The sequence below is a fragment of the Eschrichtius robustus genome, chromosome 3, assembly GCF_028021215.1.
Source record: "Eschrichtius robustus isolate mEscRob2 chromosome 3, mEscRob2.pri, whole genome shotgun sequence".
NCBI classification, from domain to species: Eukaryota; Metazoa; Chordata; class Mammalia; order Artiodactyla; family Eschrichtiidae; genus Eschrichtius; species Eschrichtius robustus.
In genome coordinates this window covers 5,534,465-5,557,916 of record NC_090826.1, presented here as the reverse complement: position 1 = coordinate 5,557,916, position 23,452 = coordinate 5,534,465, and the positions used below count along the sequence as shown (strand labels likewise).

Genomic DNA, 23,452 nt, shown 5'->3' with positions numbered 1-23,452 from the left:
CTTCATCTTCTTCCTCTCATTTCTCTTCCCCGGGTCTCTCTTAAACCAACTCCAAAAAGACCTTCACCCCCAACATTCCACCAAAGCTATTCTTGCCCATCACCTCCTCAGGGCTGAATCCAGTGGTCAATGCTCAGTCTTCCTGGAGTGTGATCTGGAGGTGGCATTTCTCTCCTTCCTCCTTGATATTCTTAGTTCACTTGCCATCAGAACCCTGCCCTCCTCAGTGTCCCTTCCCACCCCATGGTCTCGTATTCTCCACCTGCTCTCCTGTATCTCGTCTTTCCCTGATGAGCCTCAGGGCTGATCCTGGCGTTCTTCTTCCACACTCCCTCTCTCATCGTGTTAGTTTCCTAGGTTGGTTTCATGGTTCTGGAGCCTACAAGTCTGAAGTCAAGGTGTGCGCAGGACTATGCTCTTTCCTAAGGCTTAAGGGAGAACACTTCCTTGTTGCTTCCCAGGTTTTGGTGTTTGCTAGCAATTCTTGATGTTCCTTGGCTTGAAGTTGCATCATTCCAATATCTGTCTCCATCATTTCCCGTCCTTCTCCCCTGTGTGTGTGTATCCAATTTTTCCTCTTCTTATAAGGACAATAATCATATTGGCTTTAGGGTCCACCCTAATTCAATATGACCTCATCTTAATTTGATTACATCTGCAAAGGCACTATTTCCAAATAAGGTCACAGGTGCTGGGGTTAGGAGTTGAATATATCCAATCTCATGACAAGAAATACCACTTCCGTGCTGATGTCATACACATTTATATTTTCAGCATGGACTTCCCCCTCAACCCTCCCAAAGGCAGCTCTCTATCAAGCTCATGGAGCTAAAGTTTCTGGACCTCTCTTGTATGTGATTTGTATGTAATTTTGCATTTTCTTCCTTAGAGAAGGCTCTTAAAATTGTATAAGTTTCAGGCCCACAAAACCTGGCTCTACCTTTTAAACTCCAGATTTGGGTATCCAGCTGCCTATCTGAGTTTCGAGACATCTCAAATTCAGTATGCCTGAAACAGAATTCCCACTCTTCCCCCGAAACCTGTTCCTCCTACAGTTTCCCTACCTCGGTTGATGGCAACTCCATTCTTCCAGCTGCTCAGGACAAGAACACTCAGAAACATGCTTAATTCTACCCTACACCTGATCCTTGAGGAAATCTATTTGTGCCACCTTCAGATTACACTCACTATTGGACCCCTTATCACTATCTACCTGGCTACACCCTGACCCAAGTCACCACCATGTCTTGCCTGGATTATTACATTAGCCTCCTAACTGGTCCCCCCCCCCCATGCAATGGAACGAATGTTTGTCCCTCCTCCCATTCATATGTTGAAATCCTAAGCCCCAATGTGATGGCATTAGGAGGTAGCGCCTTTAGGAGATGATATAAGTCATGGGGGTGGAGCCCTCATGAACAGGATTAGTGTCCCTATGAAAGGGACCCCAGAGAGCTCTCTCACTCTATTTCCACCTTGTGATGATACAACAAGAAGTCATCAGTCTGCACCTGGAAGAGGATTCTCACCAGAACCCGACCATGACGACACCCTGCTCTTGAACTTCCAGCCCCCAGAACTGTAAGAAATAAATGTCTGTTGTTTAAAATCCACCCAGTCTGTGGTCTTTTGTTATAGAAGCTCAGACTAACTAAGACATCTCTGTTGATCCTTCTTCCTCCTCTCATGGTCTGTTCTCAACACAGCGGTGGGAGGGATCTTTTAAAATATAAGGCAGATCCCATTGCCGTTACACTCAAATCCTTCCAGCGGCTCTCCGTTGTGTTCAGGTGTGAAGGAGACAAACCCCTTACAGTGCACAGCCTACAAGCCCTCTGGGACCTGGCCCTCCACCTCCTCCCTGCTCTCATGTCCTCACTCACTCTGCCCCAGCCACGCCAGCCTCCTTGACGTCTTGAACATGCCAAGCATGCTCTCACCTTAAGACTCTGCACGGCTGTCCCTCCTCCTCCATGTTCCTCCCCCAGGTGGATGTGGCTCCCTCCTCACTCCCTCCAGTCCCAGATCTCACCCCTTTCACTGAGGTCAGCCCTGACCACCCACAGAAACCTGCAGCTTGTGTTCCCAGCTCCCCTTATCCTGTTCTACCATTTTCTCATAGTAGTTATCCCTTTCTAACATCTTATAACATCTGCCCATGGATTAAGTTTATTGTTTAGAATCTGTCACCCCTCCAGCTAGAATATAAAGTCCATGAGGGTGGAGACCTTTGTCTGTTCCACTCATTATGTACCCCAAGTGCCTAGAAGAGTGCCTGACACATCATGGTCAATAAATATCTGTGGAAGGAAAGAATGAAAATACTAGCTGTGAAAGTGATAATGACAATAATATCTATATTGTGAGATATTAAAAAATCAAGATACAATCAACATCTTTATAGCAAGAACATATGAGTCAGATGGGGAGGGTCTGGGTGGGGGTTGGTCATGGTCGAGTTCCTTGTGTTGTTTCTTGTATTGTTTGGAGGATGATCAAACTAGTGATTAATTTTAGACTCTGTTAAGTTAAATATCTATGTCAAAATTTCTAAGGTAACCATTAAAGAAATAGAAATAAGGAAGACAACTTCCAAACCATAGACTTTTTTTTTAATGGAAAAGGGAAAAACACAAGGCTCAATCCATTGAAAACATGGCAAGAAAAGAGAGAAAAAAGAATCACACACAAAATCCCAGAACAAATGGAAAGTACTAGATGGTAAAAATGAACTCAAACTGATCAATGATCGTAGCCAATATAAACAGACTCAGTTCATAAGTTAAAAGAAGAGATTGTCCGTCTGGATTAAAAATAAAATCTTGCTGTTTAAACCTTGCAGAGCTAAAACATAAGGAAATTAAATGATTAAGGTAAGAAGATGGAAAGATATACACCAAGTACCCAAGTACTAATCAAGAAAATAGATAAAATAGACCTTAAAGCCAAAAGCATTCCTAGAGGTAAAGAGGGTCACTACATACTGATGAAATATTCAATTCAAGAGGAAGATTTCATTACTGAGAAGGTGAACTTGGGGCAAAGATCTGAAGGAGGTGGGGGAGAAAACCATGTGGATTTCTGGAGTAAGAGTTTTCTAGGATTTCTATTATGGAAGTCTTTGCCCTCCCCATATATTTGGAAACTTTTAAATACTTCAGGCAAGCCATGAGTCTTATAGAAGAAATAAAATTGAATATCAGATAATATATTGAACTAAGTGACAGTGGAAATGCTCTGATTAAACTTGTGGGTGTGCCTAAAATAGCACTTTGGGGGAAAAAATTATATATTTTTTAAAAATTGAAGAACGGGTGGAAAATAATGAGTTAAGTAAGAGAAAAAAATTAAAGAGTAAAAACAAAGGAAAAAATCAATCAACACAGAGAGTAGAAGGAAAGAAAAAGGAAGGAAGGGAGGGAGGGAGGGAGGGAGGGGGAAAGAAAGAAAAAGAAAAGAGACTGGAGCTGAAATTTCTGAAGTAGAAAACAAAGATACAACAGAGAGGATCAATGAAGTTAGTTAGAAGTTGATTCTTTGAAAAATCTAATATTGACCAAACTCTGGCAATTTTTAGCAAGAGAAAAAGAGGGAAGATACATTTAAACGATCTTAGGAACAAAACAGGCACAAATGAAATGAGGATTAAAGAGATAGAAGAATGTTATAAACACTTTTATACCACCTAGTTTGAAAATGCAGGTGAAATGGATGAATCACTAGAAAAATGCAAATAACAAAGTGTGACTCAAAAAGAAACAGAAAGGGGCTCTACCATTTACATTCCCCCAGCAGCGTCAGAGCGATCAAATTGGGATTATGGGATGGCATGGCTGTTGCCTCTGATGCTCTGCAGCTAGGACAGGCAAACAACTGCCCAAAGGCGGCCACCTGTGTTTGTAAATAAAGTTTTATTGACACACAGTCACACCCATTCACTTGCTCCTACCTATGGCTGCTTTCACAAAGGCAGAGACTGACTGTATAGCCTGAAGGCCTAAAACATTTACTACCTGTCCCTTTAAGAAAGAGTTTGCTGACCCCTGCTTTACTGGAAGGTAATGAAAAACTGAGGGCAAGTAATAGGTGATTGAAAGCCAGACGTGAAAGCCAGAGAGACTTCTGGTTGCAGTGCAGACTGAGCCCAGGATCTAACAGAGAAGTGACTGAGCTGCAGAGCAGGTTAAATGCCCACGAACCCACGCTGTGATACCAGGACCGGGGACCAAGCTGGGAAAATTGGAAACCCTGACACGTGGAAAGGAGGCATCCAGGCAGATGTCCCCAAAGACTTTGATTCTCCAAGACAACTTGGAACCTCCCAAACCTGCAGAAGTGCCCCCTCCTCCCTAGGAAGAGCTGGTGCCCCCTCTGTGCTGGCAAACAATGCAGAGGCCTCAACGCAGGAAATGTTCCCACTTCCCCTACTAAATATTGGGCCGATAACTAGGGTTAAGTAACAGCATAATCCAGGGGGCATGTGCTGGCCTGATAAGAAAGGAGAGACTGCACCCCGAAGGAACGGCAAGTCCCAGTCAACAAGCACCAGCAGGAAGGAGGAAAGACTTGGTGGATGGATTCTGAGGGTGCTTGGTCAAGGGGGCTCCACCTTAAAGTTGAATAGTGAACACATCGCAGAGCAAAGGGGCTCTCTGCTGAGATCTTATACTCTGGCAAGGACCCGAGGAGATGGTGTAAACTCTCTACTGGGATGGTTCCTAAAAATAATCAAAAAGGGAAGTTTAAATGCCAGGATTGTTGTGGCCGATGGCAGAGGAGAGGATGAAAGGGCCAGAAGAAGCAGATATACCACCCATGGCCAGAACACCTGCTGATGAGGTTCTCGTGGGAAGAACCACAGGACACACTGTTCTCCAAGGTCACAAGGAAGGTGCCAGTGAGAGGGGGCCAGCATCACTACAAAGTTCAGCGGTGACCATGGCTCCTTTGTAGCCAGGACTGGAGGGCTGTCAGAAGGAGAGGCTGTTAGAGAACTTGGCTTGCTGATAGCAATGGGATGACAGGATGCCAAAGCAGTAGAGGTGACAGTACTTAGCCACCAGAAACAGGGGTCACAATTATTGAAACAAGCAGCAAGGTCAGAGTGGCAGCCAAAGACTGCAGAGAGTTACAGAGAAGATCGCTAGAACACAGGGCAAGAAAGAGGGGCAGCCGATAAACTTGCTCAGCAGAGGAAATCAAGGATGAATGCCTGGGAGGCTGAGGGCAGGGCAATTATCCCAATATAAAGTCATAACCCCTTACCTAATTTCTGGACCTGAGCAAATTTTTATACCGGGAACTCCCTGGAAGAAGAGATGGCCAGGTGCCCAAGAGAAAGGACCTTACAATTCCACAGCAAGTATATACACTGGGATGATTCCTCAAGTCCTTCCTATTGCCATTTATTTGGGTATCTGTGCACACACTGTGTATACCCAGAAATTTTAAGGACTGTTAGACACAGGGATGACTTGAGGCTCAGAGTGATTTGAGTGTCATCGTCATCCTCCTGTTAGAATGGAGGCCTGGTAATAAATGGAATCCTGCCCAAAGCCCACTTACAGTGGGTCCACTGGATCTGTGGATCCACTGGATGATCATTTCCCCCATCCTCAAATGTATAATTGGGATTAACCTACTTGGCAATTGGCACAACCCACATTGGGTCCTTGGTCTCTGAGGTACAATGAGGGAAGACCAAACGGAAATCTCTGAAATTACTCCCCTCCCCATGCTGACTAAGACAGAAAACCAACAACAATGTCACATCCCAGGGGAATGGCAGAGATGAGTGTCATCTTGAAGGATCTAAAGGAAGCAGGGGTGGTGGTCCTCATTATGTCATCACTTAATTCACCGGTGTAGATCCTGCAGAAAACAGATGGATCCTGAAGGTTGACTGTTGACTACTGCAAACTCTGAGCAGCAGTCTCACCAATCCACAGCCACCATGCAGGTGTCTTTCCTGGAGCAGATTTTACTACAGCCCCAGATACGTGTCATAGGGTGATTGATTTGATGACTGTGTTCTATTCTATCTCAACTTGAAAAGATCAGAAAAAGTTTTCATCCACATGGAACTGACAACAATATTCATTTACAACAAACAATCAAAAACTGAGCAAACTGGGAATAGAAGACAATTCCCTCACTCTGATTAAAAAAATGCATTCTGAAACCTTAGAGCAAATATCATAATTAAGGATGACTTACTGGAAGCTGTCCTTCTGATATCAGGAGCAAGACATAGATGCCCACAATCACCATTTCTATTTGATATTGTACTGGAGGTCCTAACCAGTGTAAATAAGTCAAGAAAAAGAAATCAAAGGTATAAAGATCATAAAAGAAGAAATGAAACATTCATTATTTGCAGATGACATGATTATATATGTAGAAATACAAAAGATTCAGATTAGCTATTAGACTGAAGAAAAGAATTTAGCAAGGATACTGCATACAAAGTCAACATACAGAAATGAATTGCATTTCTCTATATTAGCAACCATAAAATACAAAACAAAAATTTTGAAAGATAAGATTTAGTGTATCATCAAAAATATCAACTCTCTGAGAATAAATCTAGCAAAAGATGCACAAAACTTTATAGTTTGTTTTAAGACCATTGAGGGCAAGGGCCTTATTTTGCTTACTGCTGAATCTCCCCAGCACTTGGAACATGCCTGGAACATAATGGGTGCTCAATAAATATTTGCTGAATGAATGAATGAATGAATGAACGAACAAGTGTATGTGTATTCCCATTATATTTTCCCTCTTTACTATCTAATACTTTCCTTCAGATCTTCATGTAAATGTCACTTGTTCAGATAAATCTTCTATCATCCCTGCACCGCATCAGGTCCTCATGTTTTCATAACTTCTCTTTTGAAGTGCCCACCACAATTGCACTTAAGTAATTAATTGTGTTCAATGTCTACCTTCCCCACTAAAATGTAGATTCCACGAGGACAGGAAATGTACTTGGTATAAGAAGATGACCCCCAAATATTCTTTAATTTAATGAATCAAAATTCCTTGCAATTCAATAAGGTCTTTGAGGCTCTTCAACTGCCCATTTCTACCCATCCAGCACACATGACTTCATGCTGCCTTCATCTTTTCCTAGTTTTCCCTACCAAATGCTTCTTCACCAGTCACTACTCATTCATCCATCCATCCATCCATTCAACAAATACATTCTGAGACACCTGCATGTGCCAGGCACTGTACCAGGACCTAGGGATGGAGCAGGAAATAAGGCTTGAGCAGGTAAAGCACCCGAGGGCTGGCTTTCATTGGTAGTCGGTGCGGCCATTGAATAACAATAAGAAAAATCTTGGCTGCAGAAGAGAAGGGTTCTCCTTTTTTACAACATTTTATGCAATCCCCCAAAATAGCTCAGGGAAATCACTCCTCTGCTATTTGTCACATCCAGTAATGCTCTCCCATGGAATTCCAATTTGGTGGCTCCCTCGGCTGAGTAGTCATCGAAGGAAACCCCATTAATACAGTCAGAGCTTGTAGTAGCTGTGATTCATTTAATACCAAAATGGAGGAGAAAAATCAATAATACTTATCTCTGGTCACACTACATTTTTCTTTAACCAAGGTAAGTGTCTCTCATAAATATCCCCCCCAAGATGGTAGCGAAACTCACTAACCTCCCCCTCTCCATTAAGTCTGCCCAATGTTGTGTTTCGTTCAGGATATACTGACCACCCCCCAGGAGAGGCTCCCAGACCAGTTGTCACTGACCGAGTTCACATCCCCCAGTGAAGCCTTGACTGACCCACTCAACACGGGGAAGCCGGGAAACTACGTGTGCCACTGGTACAGAATTGTGCTTCCCTGTGATGATGCAGTGCAATTTCTGCCTCATTGGGAGGAACACAGCCTGTTCTTTGAGCAGCAGTAAATTCTGAGCAGGGAGGCACTCCCTGGTGTAGCCTGGGAGCGCTGGGCTCTGACATTGACTTTGCAGAAGGTCTTTTTCTTCTTCCTTTCAACCATGCTAGCTCCACACCTGCCCATTTTCCCCAGGGCTTCCTCCCACCCCATGACAGGCATGTGGCTCACTAGCCAGTAGGGCCTTCGTGGTAGGAAGGGCCCCTATGAGGAAAGCTCTGGCCTCTCCCCAGGGTTTTAAAAGGATCAAGAAATGTGCCCAAAGCAGGCAGGGACAGAGACAGATCAGTGATTCTTAGTTCTGGTTACAATATATTCTTCTATAAGCAAAATAAGCATCTCTCATAAATACTCCCAAAAGTGTCATGAAACCCTTTGCCTCCCTGTTCAGTTGCCCAATGTTGTGCTCCATTCAGGACACATCAGTCAACCACCCGGGAGAGGCACCCAGCCGACCAGCCACTAACTAACCAAGAACATGGGCTCAGATATGACATCTGCCCTATAAATGTCATTTGGCTCAACTGCTTCCAGCCTTTGCCATCTCCTCCACCTCCTGTGTTTGAAAGCATCCAAGCATGATGAAGACACACTGGCAAAGAGTTGTTTCCAGCTCATTTTAAATCACCTTTGATTGGGCAGTCTCTGAGCTAGCAATGCGAGCAAACCTGTAACCGGTTTCCTGTGCGTCAGGCACCACGTTAAGTGTTTACGTGTATTCATTCATTTAACCCTCAGTGATACTGTCATTCCATTTTGCAGATGAGTATAGGCTGCTGCAGAGAGGTTAAGTAACTTCCTTAAGGTCACAGAGACCAATCTGAGGTTATTCACTCTTTCAACAGGTACAGCCAACAGCTACGCTCAGCGTCCCCGAGGTTCTAGGCCCAGGCTCAGAGATTGGGAAAGCAGAGAGAGCAGTCACCTGGAGGTCAGCTTTCATGGGCCAAACACCTCCTCGGAACCCACCGTGGCCCCCTTTCTCCTCTCACAGGCCCGTTGTTATCTTTTCCCAATCACAAGCCTTTCTTCCCTGTGCCCCCAGACAAAGGGGTCCTCCCCTTCCCACAGGATCGGTCCCCAGGAGGGAGAAGGGGGCCGTGCTCCCCACAGAAGGATGCATGACCAGTTCCAGGAACAGGGTCACATCTTGATCATTTGTTTCTCTACCACCTTTCTCACCTCCAGTGACAGCATGGAATCTGCCAGAGTTGGGGCCCCACACAGCAGGCAGTGAGCAACTGATTCTCTTTCCCTCTTCCCAGCTCTTTCACAAGCTGATGCTCCCTCGGTTATTTGGGAGTTACCCTTACTTTTCCTTGGGTCTCATCTGAGAGGCCATCTCCTCTGAGACTTTCCCTGATTCCCCCAGGAGGCCTGACAGCAGCTTTCCCCTGTGCTCTCCTGGCACACACTCCCATCCTCACTGCAGCTGCTCTGTTGCAGGGTGTCTGTCAGTTATCTGCCCACCTCCTCTCCAATGGTGAACTCCTTGAGAACAAGGGGCCATGCCTTTCAGTTCTGTATCCACCAGCCTAGCAGAATGCTTGGCATAAAAAGGTCTGTGACTGAGGGCTTCCCTGGTGGTGCAGTGGTTGAGAATCTGCCTGCCAATGCAGGGGACACAGGTTCGAGCCCTGGTCTGGGAAGATCCCACATGTCGCGGAGCGACTAGGCCCGTGAGCCACAATTGCTGAGCCTGTGCCTCTGGAGCTTGTGCTCCACAACAAGAGAGGCCGTGACAGTGAGAGGCCCGCGCACCGCGATGAAGAGTGGCCCCCACTTGCCGCAACTAGAGAAAGCCCTCGCACAGAAATGAAGACCCAACACAGCTCTAAATAAATAAATAAAATTTTAAAAAAAAAGGTCTGTGACTGAATGAATGAACAGAATTGTTGTTAATATTTAGAAGTAATAGTAAAGCCACAAAGGGCTCTTATAAAAGGTGTAAGTAATAATAACCAAAGTAACAATAATAGACACCACGTATTGAGTACTTTCTGTGTGTTAGACCTTATGCTAAATACTTCACAGGTACTATCTCATTTAATCATTCATACCCAGACAAAAATCCTGAGCTGACAACAGAGATAAACTGTCTGCAGCTCCAAGTCCTGAAGGTCCCCCTCTTGGGCAGCTTGGAGTCCTAGGGTGTGTGGGTAGATTCAACATGAACCTTGGCCCCAGTGCTGCTCTGTAAGTCAGCAGCTGCTGATTGCTTTCCAGGAGAGGGGGCAATGACATTGAACCTTCAAGCATCTTCTTATTCCCTCTTTGTGCTCAATGACACCCATCACTGACCCACAGGTCCAAAACCCCTTCAACATCCTCGCCCTTGGCCTCTCTTTCTCTGAATCTAATCATTCCTCTTATAGATGTCTCAAGGTCGTGTCTGCCCTTCAGCTAGAGAGAGTCTCAGGATGATTAAAACTTGGGGATGCTCTCTGGGACTTGGAAGGAGGGCTAGGTTCCCTGTGGGTCAGATCTCAGAGGTACAGCAAAGTACTTTAGGCTTTCTGGGAGTGTGCCTGGACCTCAGCCCCATAAGTATAGAATTGGGAGTGGGGTAGAATTAGTTATATCCCAGAGGGAGAAATATGTAACTGTTAGAAGTGTGAAAGGTTTGTCAATAGCACACCATATCAGCTACCTAAATTGTGAAACCTAAGTCAGGATTCCATTTGCTCTATGATAATTTAAAAGCACAACTCTCTTTCTTTCTCACTCTTCCCTTTTTCACTTCACTCATAGCTTATTCATTCATTTGGTTAAGAATTATTGGGAGCAAACGTCTAAAAGACACCTGGGTGCCATGATTAAAAGGAATAACAATGCCTTAGCTGGAAATTTTGGTTGAGGACCATGGACAGCACCATAAACTATGAGGACCATGGACAGCGCCGCGGATACACACTACCCCTGTGCACAGACCAGCCTCCCAGGTCCCTGTCTGGTCCTGGGAGCTGTAGTCTTTGACCCAGATAGGGTTCCGTCCAGGGAGCACCATGGTCGGCCATCCTCTCCAGAGCTGGCACACAAGGAGCTGCTGTTGGGAAAGCCTTCTTCTGTTGAAGCACTCTGGCTTCTAGTACAGGAAGAGCTGCCATACACATGGAGAGGAACAGATTCGTGGGGGTCCCAACTAGAGAACAGCACCAAGGGACACAAGCAACTAGAAGGCAGATGCCAGGATCTACGCTGTCCATCCCTGGGAATGGATCCCTCCCAAGAGAACAAGCTTCTTGTCCTTGCAAATAATCCCCTCTCGGGAATATTTGGATTCATTGCCCAGCCTGCCCTGAGTGGGAGTTCATATTCCTGACAAAAAAAAAAATGCCTTCAGAGCATGGAACACTTTAATTAAGTGGTCATTTGTTGTCTCCAACAGCTCTCTCTGCCCTCATATGATTCCCTGCCCTGCTTCCTAACTGCCTACCCGAGAATGACAGATGGCTACAGCTAAGCAGCTCACCTTCCCAGCCCGTCTTTCTGTTTTTTCATATTTACTGTCTCCCCGCATACTTCTTCCCTAGCACATCAGGTTAAATTTATTTTAAAAAATTGTAAGGACATCTAAGATTCTTGAGGGCAATTTGATAATGTGTATCAGAATGAGCCTACCCAAACTCTGGTTATAATAATATGGAGTAAACATGATATTATCCCCTTCAATCCAAACTCTAAGCTTGGTATCCAGAAAATATCTCCACTCTCCTATATACAGTGTCTGAAGAAGGGCTGCCCAATACAAGAAGATCCAACAGGGTTAGAGGAAGATGCTTAAAGAGGATGTCTTCAACTGCAGATCAGGCAAAGCCTGCAGAGTTTAATTAATCACAACAGACAGCACATGCCCTGAGGTGCAAAACCAATCCACTTATGTTTGGGACAAAGGAAACAGGATAACAGACTGGCATCAGAGAACTGCCAGGATTCAAGGCTGGTCCAGAGAACTGGATGTGGGAGAAGGTCAGAGAAGAGGATAGAAGACATTGAATTGATAGCATCCCTGAAGCTTCCTATTTCTATTGGCTGGGGAGAAGTAAAGGTTCATGGAAACATTCAACTCCCTGTGGTAAGGACCTTGACTGTGATTCGGGGGAAATTCCTGCTAACCAGAAACACTGCCTTGGACTGTCCCCTTTAGGAAATTCCTTCAAAGAAAGGTTAGGAACAACAAAAGGAACCAAAATCAAATGAGTATAACAATACAGAAAAAAGTAGAAGCAAAATAGAAATAAATGGATTTAGAATACCCACCAGAAAAATGTCGTGGAGCCACTAAAAATTGCTGAAAAACATTACCATGAACTCAAAAATATTAATAAAACAAATGTCTCTTTAAAATAAAACCTCAAAGCAGAGATGCACAATCTCAGGAAAGGTACAGCATGGCATCAAAGGGGAGTAAAACAAGAGTAGGCAGAGCTCAGGAAAGAAGGAGAAAAACAAAATAAAGCCATTAGAGACATGAAGTCATATTGGAAACAGACTGAACGAGAGCAAACCTGCTGAAAAGACAATAAGGGACAGAAAGGATGGCATCTGGAAAATAAGCAAAAATGAATGGAATTAGTTCTGGCTCTGGGCAAGACGAAGTGACAACACAAAGAAGCTATAAAACCCAGAGCGATGCTGGACAGCAATTCGAGGACTCTGAAAAGGAAATAGTAGCAGACAGACTGGAGAAGAAGAACCAGAATTAGAAGTGCTACAGAAGCAGCTATGAACCACCATCTTTCCTCATCTTTGAGGCTGAACTCAAGACAGCCTGAAACTAGGAATGGGGCACTAGCATGTGGAAAGAGAGAGCCCAGGAGAGCCTATCTAGTTGTAGCTCAAGAAGGAAGCAAAGGGGGCTTCTGATACTTAGGGAGAGTAAAGGAAATGTCCCACTCTTCTTTTTTCTGTTCCCTATACCCCAGGCCCCTGGCAATCCTGTGGTGCTGATGGTAGAAACAGCAGGGCCCACAGTTGCCTAAAACCATGAGGGAAGGGAAACTTCATCACCACTAGGAATATTTGTGGGCCCAAGAGGGTGTGGCAAACCCCTGGTGCTTTTCTCTCTCCCTCTCTCTCTCTCTCTGTGTCTCTCTGACCTATGGCTGTAGCCCTTGAGGTAGACAGTCATCGGATCTGCCCAACAGAGCAAGGTTAGTAAAGCCCCAGATTTCTGGCCACAGGACTGAAAAGGTGAAGCCCAGGGAGATGGTGGAGAGGGAGAATCCCATTAGGTTGTTCATGAATTCCTAGACTCACCCTCAAGCTGTGTACACATGGATCTGATCCTAAATAGCATGCCAAAGACTTTGAGGTAGACTGTCCCAGACTGGCCACTGGGCAGTCCACACACAGGACAGCTCCTGGTAGGAAATAAAGTCTTTGAAACAACCAACGTTGAAATCACAACTCACAAAATGTGGTTGGAACTTATAGCTTGAACCCAACTATGTTGATTGTCTGCTAAAGCAAAAATATCCAACATTTCCCTTGGGATTTAAACAAGACCCAGAGACTCATATCATAATAGTTGAAATGTACAGAATATAACCCAAAATTGACTGGTATAATAAGAACTAGAAAAATCTCAACTTTCATGGGAAAGCTACGTAGATGATGAAGTTACCTGACAAAGACAGTTATTATAAAATTATTCCAAGAAGTAAGAGTAAACACTCTTAAAATAAACAGAAGCACAGAAAGTACCAGAGAATAAGTAGAGAATATGAAGAAGAAATAAATGGGAATTTTAGAACTGAAAAGTAACATAAACCCAAATAGAAAACTCATTGGGTGGTTAAACAGCAAAACGGACATCTCAGAAAAAAAAGAGTTAAGTGACCTTAAAGATAGAACAATTGGAATTAACTCGTCTGAACGACAGAGAGGAAAAAGATTGAAAAAAGAAAAAACAGAACCTCAGGGAACTGTAGGACTATTGGTTTACCTTTTGTGTCATTAGAGTTTTGGAAGGAGATGAGAAAGACAGTGGTGTGTGTGTGTGTGTATATATATATATGTAAATATATATATTAGTAAATAATGGTTGAAAACTTCCCAGATTTGGCAAAAGATATAAACTTACAGATTTGAGAAGTTGAATGAACTACAAACAGGATAAATCCAAGAAATCTATAATAAGACACATCAAAAAAATAAATAAATAGTAAGACACATCATAATCAAACTGCTGAAAACTAAAGACAAAGAAAAAAGATCTTGAAAGTGGCCAAAGACAAAGTGACACATTACTTATAGGCAGGGGTCAGCAAACTATGGTCCATGCGCCAAATCTCACTGTCTGTTTTGGTAAATAAAGTTTTATTGAAACATAACTATAACTATCCCTTTATGTATTGTGTATAACTGCTTTAGTGTCACAATGGCAGAGTTAAGTAGCTGTGACAAAGCCATATGGCCTGCAAAGCCAAAAATATTTAATATCTGGCCCTACACAGAAAAATGCTGCTGACCCCTGTTATGGGAAACAGAAATTTGAATGACTCCAGATTTCTCATCAGCAATCATGGAGGCCAAAAAGAGGTGAACTAACATCTTTTAGGCAGTGAAAGAAAAAACTATTAACCCAAGATTCTATATATAGCAAAAAAATACCCTTCAGGAATGAAGGAGAGATAAATCCAATATCGGATGAAGAAAAACTAAGACAATTAGTTGCCAGCAGACCTGCTTTAAAAAACTGCTAAAAGAAGTTCTTCAGATAGAAGGGAAATTACATAACAGAAGGAAAATTGGAACAACAGTATTGAAGGAAGAGCAACAGAAATGGTAAACATGTGGGTAAATATAAAAGACTATTTTCCTCTCGAGTTCTTTAAAAATCTTTTGATGGTTGAAAGCAACACTCATAACACTCTCTAGAGGGATTTTCAATGTATATAGTTGTAATATATTTAACATAAAACAAAATGTAAATCGAGGAGAAAAAGGACCTATATGGTGGCAGGACTTCCATAGTCTACCTGAAATGGTAAAATATTGATTATAAGTAGATTGATTCTAAGAATTATACTGTAATCCATAGAGCAACCACTAAAAAACTGTACAAAGAGTATAGTCAAAAAATACAATAGATAAAATAGAACACGAAAAAATTTCAAATAACACAAAAGAAGGCAGGAAAGGGAAAACAAAAGGACAAAAACATAAGAAATAAACAAGAAACAAATAATAAAGCAAACCAATAAGTATATTAAATATTAATTGTTTAAATGCACAAATTAAAGACAAGAGATTTTCCGAACAGATAATAAAAAATACGACCCACCTATATACTGTTTACAGAAACTCACCTCAGTTATAACAGTATGGGCAGATTAAAATTTAAAGGATGGAAGAAGATATACTATGTAAACACTAGGCAAAATAAAGTTTCAGTGGCTATATTACTATCAGAAAAAGTAGATTCAGAGCAAAGAAAATTATCAGGGATAAAGAGAAACATTACATAATGATAAAAGATCAATTCACCAAGAAGACATAACCCCAAATGTGTATGCACCTAACAAGAGAGCTTCAAAATATATGAAGCAAAACCCAAAAGAACTGAAGGGGAAAACAGACCAATTGACAACTGCAGATGGAGACTTCAATACTATTCTCTAACTAATAAATAGAATGAGTAGACAGAAAATCAAGAAGGACACTAATAAAAACTGAATAACATATCAACCAACAGAATCTCATTGATATTTAGAGAGCATTCCACCCAACAACAACAGAATATACATTCTTTTTAAATATACATGGAATATTCACCAAAAAAGACCATATGTTGGGTCATAAAACAAACCTTAAAATGTAAAAGAATTGAAATAAAACAAAGCGTGTTCCCTGATGGTAATGGATTTAAACCAGAAATCAATGACAGGACCATAACAGAAACATCTTCAATACTTGGAAGTTAAAAAGAAAACTGTTCTAAATAATCCACAGGTGAATCCATAGGTGAATCCAGAGAAAGCCTCAATAGGAATTAGAAAATATTTTCAATTAAATAAATGGTTAAAATACAGCATATCAAAATCTGTAGGATGAAGCTAAAGCAACACTTAAAGAGAAATTCATAGTATTAAATAAATGCTTAGAGTAGAAAAAAGTTCTCAAATCAATAATACAAGCCTCTACCTTAAGAAACTAGTAAAGTCAGAGCAAATTAAACCAAAGTAGGCCAAATGAGGGAGATAATAAATGTAAACATGACTTGCAAATGAAACTGAAAACAGAAAAACAACAGAGAAAATCAATGAAACCAAAAGCTGGTTTTTTTAAAGATAAATAAAAATAATAAACCTCCTGCAAACTTGACAAAGAAGATAAAAATTATCTATATCAGGAATAAAAGAAGAAATAGATAACCTGAATTGTTCTCTAACTACTAAATAAATTGAATTGGTAGTTTAAAACCTTCTGAAAAAGAATTCTCTAGACCTAGATGGTTTTGCTGGCAAATTCTACCAAACATTTAAAGATGAAATGATATTGATTCTACACAATCTCTTCCTGAAAAGAGAAGAGGAGATACCACTCTTCAACTTATTTTATGAGACTAGCATCACCTTGATACCAAAACCAGGCAGAGATAGTACCACAAAGAAAACTACAAATCAATATCCCTCAGGGACACAGATGCAAAAATCCTCAATAGAACATTAGCAAGTCAAATTCAGCAACATATAAAACGGATAATATACCATAAACAAATGAATTTTATCCTCGGAATGTAAAGCTGGTTCAATATCCATAAATCAATGTAATCCACCATATTAACAGTTTAAAAAAGAAAAACCATATGATAATATCAATTGATGCAGAAATAGCATTTGAAAAAATTCAACATTCATTCATGAAAAAAAAGTCTCAGCAAAATAGGAATAGAAGGGAACTTCCTCTTCCTGATGAAGGGCATTTATAAAAACCTACAATTAATATCATACTTAATGGTGAAAACCTGAAAGCTTTCCCTCTAAGACTGGGAACTACACAAGGACTCTCACACCTATTCAGCATTCTATGGAAGCTTTAGCCATTGCAACAAAGCAAGAAAAAGAAATAAAAGTCATATAAATTGGAAAGGAAGGAGTAAAACTGTCACTATTTTCACACAACATGATTGCCTACATAAAAAATCCCAAGAAATATATCCCCAGAATTAACACTCTTAAACATCACATGATCTTAGCATGGTCACAGGTACAAGGTCAACAGGTAAAAATCAATTGTATTCCTATACACTAGCAATGAACAACTGGAAACCAAAAAATTTTTTGAATACAATTTACAATAGTTCCAAAAATTTGAAATATTGCATTAGCCAAAAAGTTTATTCTGGTTTTTCCTTAAGATGTTAAGGAAAAACCCAAATGAACTTTTTGGCCAACTCAATACTTAGGTAAAAATCTAACAAATTTTTACAGGATCTGTATACTGAAAACTACAAAATACTGGTGAAAGAAATCAAAGCAGACCTAAATAAATGGAGATACACATCACAGTCATGGATGAGAAGACTCAACATAGGAAAGATTTAAATTCTCTGCAAAGGGATGTATAGATTTAATGCAGTATCAATCAAAATCCAGCAGGAATTTTTGTAGCTATAGACAAGCTGAATCATAAATTTATATCAAAAGCAAAGAACTAGAATAGCCAGAACAATACGGAAAAAGAAAAATCACATTAGAGAAATTAAACTACATGCTTTAAAGACATTATAAACCTACAGTAATCAAGACAGTGTGGTATTGGTGAAACAACAGACACATGGATCAATGGACAGAATATAAAGTCCAGAAAGAAACCCTCATTGATTTTGATAAAGGTGCAAAGGCACTTCAGTGGAGAAAGGACAGTTTTTCAACAAGTGGTGTTGTAACAATTGGTTATCCATATGCAAAAAAAAATAGGAAACTTGACCTAAACCTTTATATAAAAATTAACTCAAAATGGATCATAATCTAAATTAAATACATAAAATCATACAATTTTTAGAAAGGAACATAGTGGGGAAATAATTGTGACCTGGAGCTAGGCAAAGACTTCCTAGACAAAACACCAAAAGTAAGATACACTTTAAAAATGATAAATTGGACTTCACTGAAATTTCAAAACTTTTGTTCTGTGAAAGGCACTCTTAGGATAATGAAAAGTCAAGGTACAAACTGGTAAAACAAAAATTGTCAAATCACATTTATGACTCAAAAAACGCAATTAAAAATGGGCAAAAAATTTGAACTGAAGCATTGCTAAAGAGGATATAGAAATGGCAAATAAGCACATGAAAAGCTGTTAACATCATTAGCCAGTAGAGAAACACAAATTAAAACTACAAGGAAATACCAACACACATCTTGTAGAATAACTAAAAAATAGATAAAAATTAAAAAATAAAACCCCAAACAATAAGAGTGGTTTATCTGCTTCTTATAAGGTTAATCAAACATTTACCATATCTCACTCCTGGGTATTTACCCTAGAGAAATAAAAACTTATGTTCACACAAATACCTAATCACAAAAGTTTGTAGCAGCTCTGTTCATAATCAGCAAACATGAGTCTATTCAGTGAATGGGTAAACAACAGTGGTTCATCCACACAGTGGAATTCTACTGAGCATAACAACTTGGATGAATCATAAGACATTACGCAGAATGAAAGAAGCCAGTCTCAAAGGTTCCATACTGTATGATTCCATTTGTAAGACATTGTGAAAAAGACAAAACTATGGCAATGGAGCACAGATCAGTGGTTGCCAGGGTTTCAGGGTGGGGTAAAGGTGTAACTACAATAAAAATACCAACCAGGGCTTGCTTTTAGGTCTGGACAATCATTCTAAAGTTCATTAGAAAAATAAACAAGTAAGAGCTGCCAAGAACATTCTGAAAAAGATAAGTAATAAAGGTGGATTTGCTCTATGAAAATGAAAATGTATCATAATTTGGAGTGTAACAGTGGAGTATGAGTAAACAGACAAATCACTGAAAAACTATAGACCATCCCAAAATAGATCCAAATACAACTGGGAATTTAGTATATGGCAGAGAGGGGACGTGCCCATCAACAGGTTAAAAAGTGGATTAATTCAATAAATAGTTTGGGGACACTTGAGTCTCTCTGTGGGGAAGAAAAAACTGTATACTGACTCTATTCCTTCTACCTTAATAAATTCCAAATCAATGAAAGATTTAAAGTAAGAACAAAATGAAACAATTAAAGTACTAGAATAAGTTTTTTGTAATTTTAGAGTTAAAAAAAAAAGCTTTTTTCACTATGTCACACACTTTGGAAGCCATAAAAGAAAAGACTAATAAATTGGACTATTTAAATGTTTTTGGGGGGAACTTTCCAGAACGCTCGGTGAAAAGGCGGAGGAGCAGCGGCTGCCCGAGCTGCGCACGGCAACCTGCTCCTTCCCGCTCCCCCGAGCTGCGCAAGGCAACCTGCTCCTTCCCGCTCCCCCACACCAGCATCGGTCTGCTCACCAGCTGTAGGAAATGGTGAAAGAAACCACTTATTATGATGTTTTGGGGGTCAAACCCAATGCCACCCAAGAAGAATTGAAAAAGGCTTACAGGAAACTGGCCTTGAAGTACCACCCTGATAAGAATCCAAATGAAGGAGAGAAGTTTAAACAGATTTCTCAAGCTTATGAAGTGCTCTCTGATGCAAAGAAAAGGGAATTATATGACAAAAGAGGAGAGCAGGCAATTAAAGAAGGTGGAGCAGGTGGCGGTTTTGACTCCCCCATGGACATCTTTGATATGTTTTTTGGAGGAGGAGGCAGGATACAGAGAGAAAGGAGAGGTAAAAATGTTGTGCATCAACTCACAGTAACCTTAGAAGATTTATATAATGGTGCAACAAGAAAACTAGCTCTGCAAAAGAATGTGATTTGTGACAAATGTGAAGGCCGAGGTGGTAAGAAAGGAGCAGTAGAGTGCTGTCCCAATTGCCGAGGTACTGGAATGCAAATAATAATTCATCAAATAGGACCTGAAATGGTTCAGCAAATTCAGTCTGTCTGCATGGAGTGCCAGGGCCATGGAGAGCAGATCAGTCCTAAAGATAGATGTAAAAGCTGCCATGGAAGGAAGATAGTTCAAGAGAAGAAAATTCTAGAAGTTCATATTGACATAGGCATGAAAGATAGCCAGAAGATAACATTCCATGGTGAAGGAGACCAAGAACCAGGACTGGAGCCAGGAGATATTATCATCATTTTAGATCAGAAGGACCATGCTGTTTTTACACGACAAGGAGAAGACCTTTTCATGTGTATGGACATACAGCTGGTTGAGGCATTGTGTGGCTTCCAAAAGCCAATATCTACTCTTGACAACCAAACCATAGTCATCACTTCTCATCCAGGTCAGATTGTCAAGTATGGAGGTATCAAGTGTGTGCTAAATGAAGGCATGCCAATTTATCGTAGACCACATGAAAAGGGTCGCCTAATCATTGAATTTAAGGTAAACTTTCCTGAGAATGGCTTTCTCTCCCCTGATAAACTCTCTTTGCTGGAAAAACTCCTACCTGAGAGGAAGGAAGTAGAAGAGACTGATGAAATGGACCAGGTAGAACTAGCGGACTTTGATCCAAATCAGGAAAGATGGCGCCATTACAATGGAGAAGCATGTGAGGATGACGAACATCATCCTCGGTGTGGTGTCCACTGTCAGACCTCCTAATGGGGCCAGTGAATAACACTCACTGCTGGCATTTTATTTGCCGTAGTGATTGAGTGAAGCACTATAATCATAATATGCTCACTACTTGCTACTGTTTGTTTTAATATTCAACTATAGTAGTGATTTAAAAGTTAAATGAAGAATAAACTCGAATATAAAAGCTCAAAAAAATGTTTTTTGAACGGGTAGAATAAAAAGTTTTTTAATCAAATAAAAACTTAGAAATTATTTAAGATACATATTACAGAAAAAAAGGGCTAATTTCTGTAATATATAAAGAGCTTCTCCTAACCAATAAGAAAAAGACCAAAAAATCTAATACAAAATTTTATAAATATGTGAATACATCGTTCATAGAAAAAGAAAATACATTCAACTTTCTTAATAAGATAAATGCAAAGTAAAACTATAGGATAACTCCTTGTATATGCCAGAACCACATGAATAAAACAGTACGATAGTATAATGTTTAGATAAGAATGTGAGGAAACAGACACCTTCATATGATGTTGCTTGGAATGTAATTTAATTCAGCATTTATCTATCGGCAGAGTGTTGATTAAATCAAGTGTGGTACGTTCATTCTGTTGACTACCAGCTCCCAACTCAAGTCTTTTCCTTGCTGTCGTAAAGGAAAGCTTCTCCCCTGGAGTTCCACAGGGACCCTTGCTCCATCAGCTCTTTGCTCGTGGATCACCCTCTCAGTGGGTCTTTCCTAATCTCCCAATTTAAAATTGCACCCACTTCCTATGCCTTTTTTTTTCTGCTTTATTTTTCTTAATGATGCACACCACCATCTGACATACTATATACATTTTCTCATAATTTACTGTCCATCTCTCCTCTCCAGAATGTGTATCAGAAAGGGCTACTCTGTCTTTGGCACCTAGAACGATGCTAGGCACATAGTAGCTGCTCAATAATACTACTTACTAAGAATGAGGCAGCTCTTTACGTACTAATGGAAACCAATCTAATACAAGTTATAGTGTTACATTGAAAAAGCAAGATGCAATATGTGTATGAAGTATGCCACATTTGCGCAAGAGAAAAGAAAGGAAAAAGTGTCCATCGCTGGAAGGATGGATGAGAAATTGTAACATGTTGGCCTCTGGGGAGCTGATTGGGTGAGGCGGGGTGGGAAGTGGGGAAGGGAGACTTACTTTTTACTGTATAGCTTTTCTACCTTTTCAATTCTTTATCCTGTATTATTCCTTCAAAGTTTGCATAATTTATAGTTTAAAAATATGTAACAACATGGGACCTCCCTGGTGGTCCAGTGGTTGAGACTTTGCCTTCCAATGCGAGGTGGGGGTGAGGGGTGCGTGTTTGATCCCTAGTCGGGGAGCTGAGATTCCCACATGCCTCCTGGCCAAGAAACCAAGACATAAAACAGAAGCAATGTTGTAACAAATTCAATAAAAGACTTTAAAAATGGTCCACATTCAAAAAAACAAAATCTTTAATAAAAAAATATGTAACAATCTTAAAAATATGGAAGTCCTCTAACCTATAATAACACTTCTAGAAATTTATCCTAAGTACATAAAAACTGTTCAAGGATAATCATTGAAGTATGGATAGAAAAAAATCTGGAAACAACACAACTAGATTATGTTGTAGGTTAAGTCCCTGCAAGGAAGTACTGTACAGCTGTTAAAATATATTTATCTGTGTTGATTTAAAGTTCACAGTATATTGCTGGTTAAAAATGATACTTTTTTAGAGTGTGTGTGAAAATGTGTGTGTGTTCACTGGATTTAGGGGGGACTTTTACTATCTATACATTTTTATACTGGTTGCATTTTTATAATAAATTACTTTTGAGATCAAAACAAAGACAAGGAAAAAAATAAGGTCACTTCTTCAACAGAAAATTTTATAAGATGAAACATGCAAAATAAGTTGTTTCTCTTCATAATTATTTTAAATGTTTCTTTAAATTTCCAAGCTGCATAAAAAAAAAACAAAAAAACAATGACAATGAAAATATTTTCATGTTGGAGAAAATACAATGTCTCTTTCACTCACACCTTGCAGTAATGAAGGCCATGCTCTTTAACCAAGAAAGAAAGTGCTCTCGCCATGATCTCAGCTATTAATTTTGGGCATAAGACAGCAAGAAATCAAGTAATAATGAGTGTGGTTATAATAGTTAACATTTACCTCATGTTTAATTTGTGCCAGGAACTGCTCTAAATAAATGCTTTTATGTTCAGGAACTCATAGAATGCCCCCAACAGCACCAAGAGGGAGGAGACAAGGATACACCCTACTCACAGATGAGGAAAATGAGACAGAGTTTGTTCAAAGTCATCCTAGTCACCTCCAGCACCTGGGTACCCTTCTCCCTGGGCCTCACCCCCTGCACTGCCATTACCTGTTAATTTGTCCATCTCCTCAAACAGACGATGCAAATTTTCAGACTCATTCAGCTGTGGATTTCCAGCCTAGCACAGTTCAGAAACACGGCATATGCTATTGAACCTTTGTTTATTGAATCCATGTGAATGACAGACAAAGAAAAAGGTCCCAACCAGGGCAGCCCAGCACCCGAGACGTGCTACCTGCAGGGCTCCTGTTGGGAGGAAAGACCCTCATGAGGGACTCCCAGGGGAGAAGCCCAACCTGGGCTCTAACTAGGAAACAGAGGAAGTACCCCAACTCCTCCCAATTTATAGCATGTGCTTGCACAACTACAAATCTTATAACTGCAGATATTAGAGGTGCATATTTCATTACTTTCAGCATTGTGTATTTATAATTTAGTGGTGTGTAAAAATTTATAAAGGCACAACTAGTGGTTGGTTAATGACGGTTACTGTGGCAGCCCG

At 40.5% G+C, this 23,452-nt stretch overlaps 1 protein-coding gene and 1 pseudogene across 1 annotated transcript in view; one reads left to right on the top strand and one right to left on the bottom strand.

The window, feature by feature from the left end:
• CAMTA1 (calmodulin binding transcription activator 1) overlaps positions 1-23,452 on the bottom strand; it is an 894,089-nt gene that overhangs the window by 381,744 nt on the left and 488,893 nt on the right. The window lies entirely within an intron of this gene.
• LOC137760824 (dnaJ homolog subfamily A member 1 pseudogene) lies at positions 19,398-20,703 on the top strand (annotated as a pseudogene).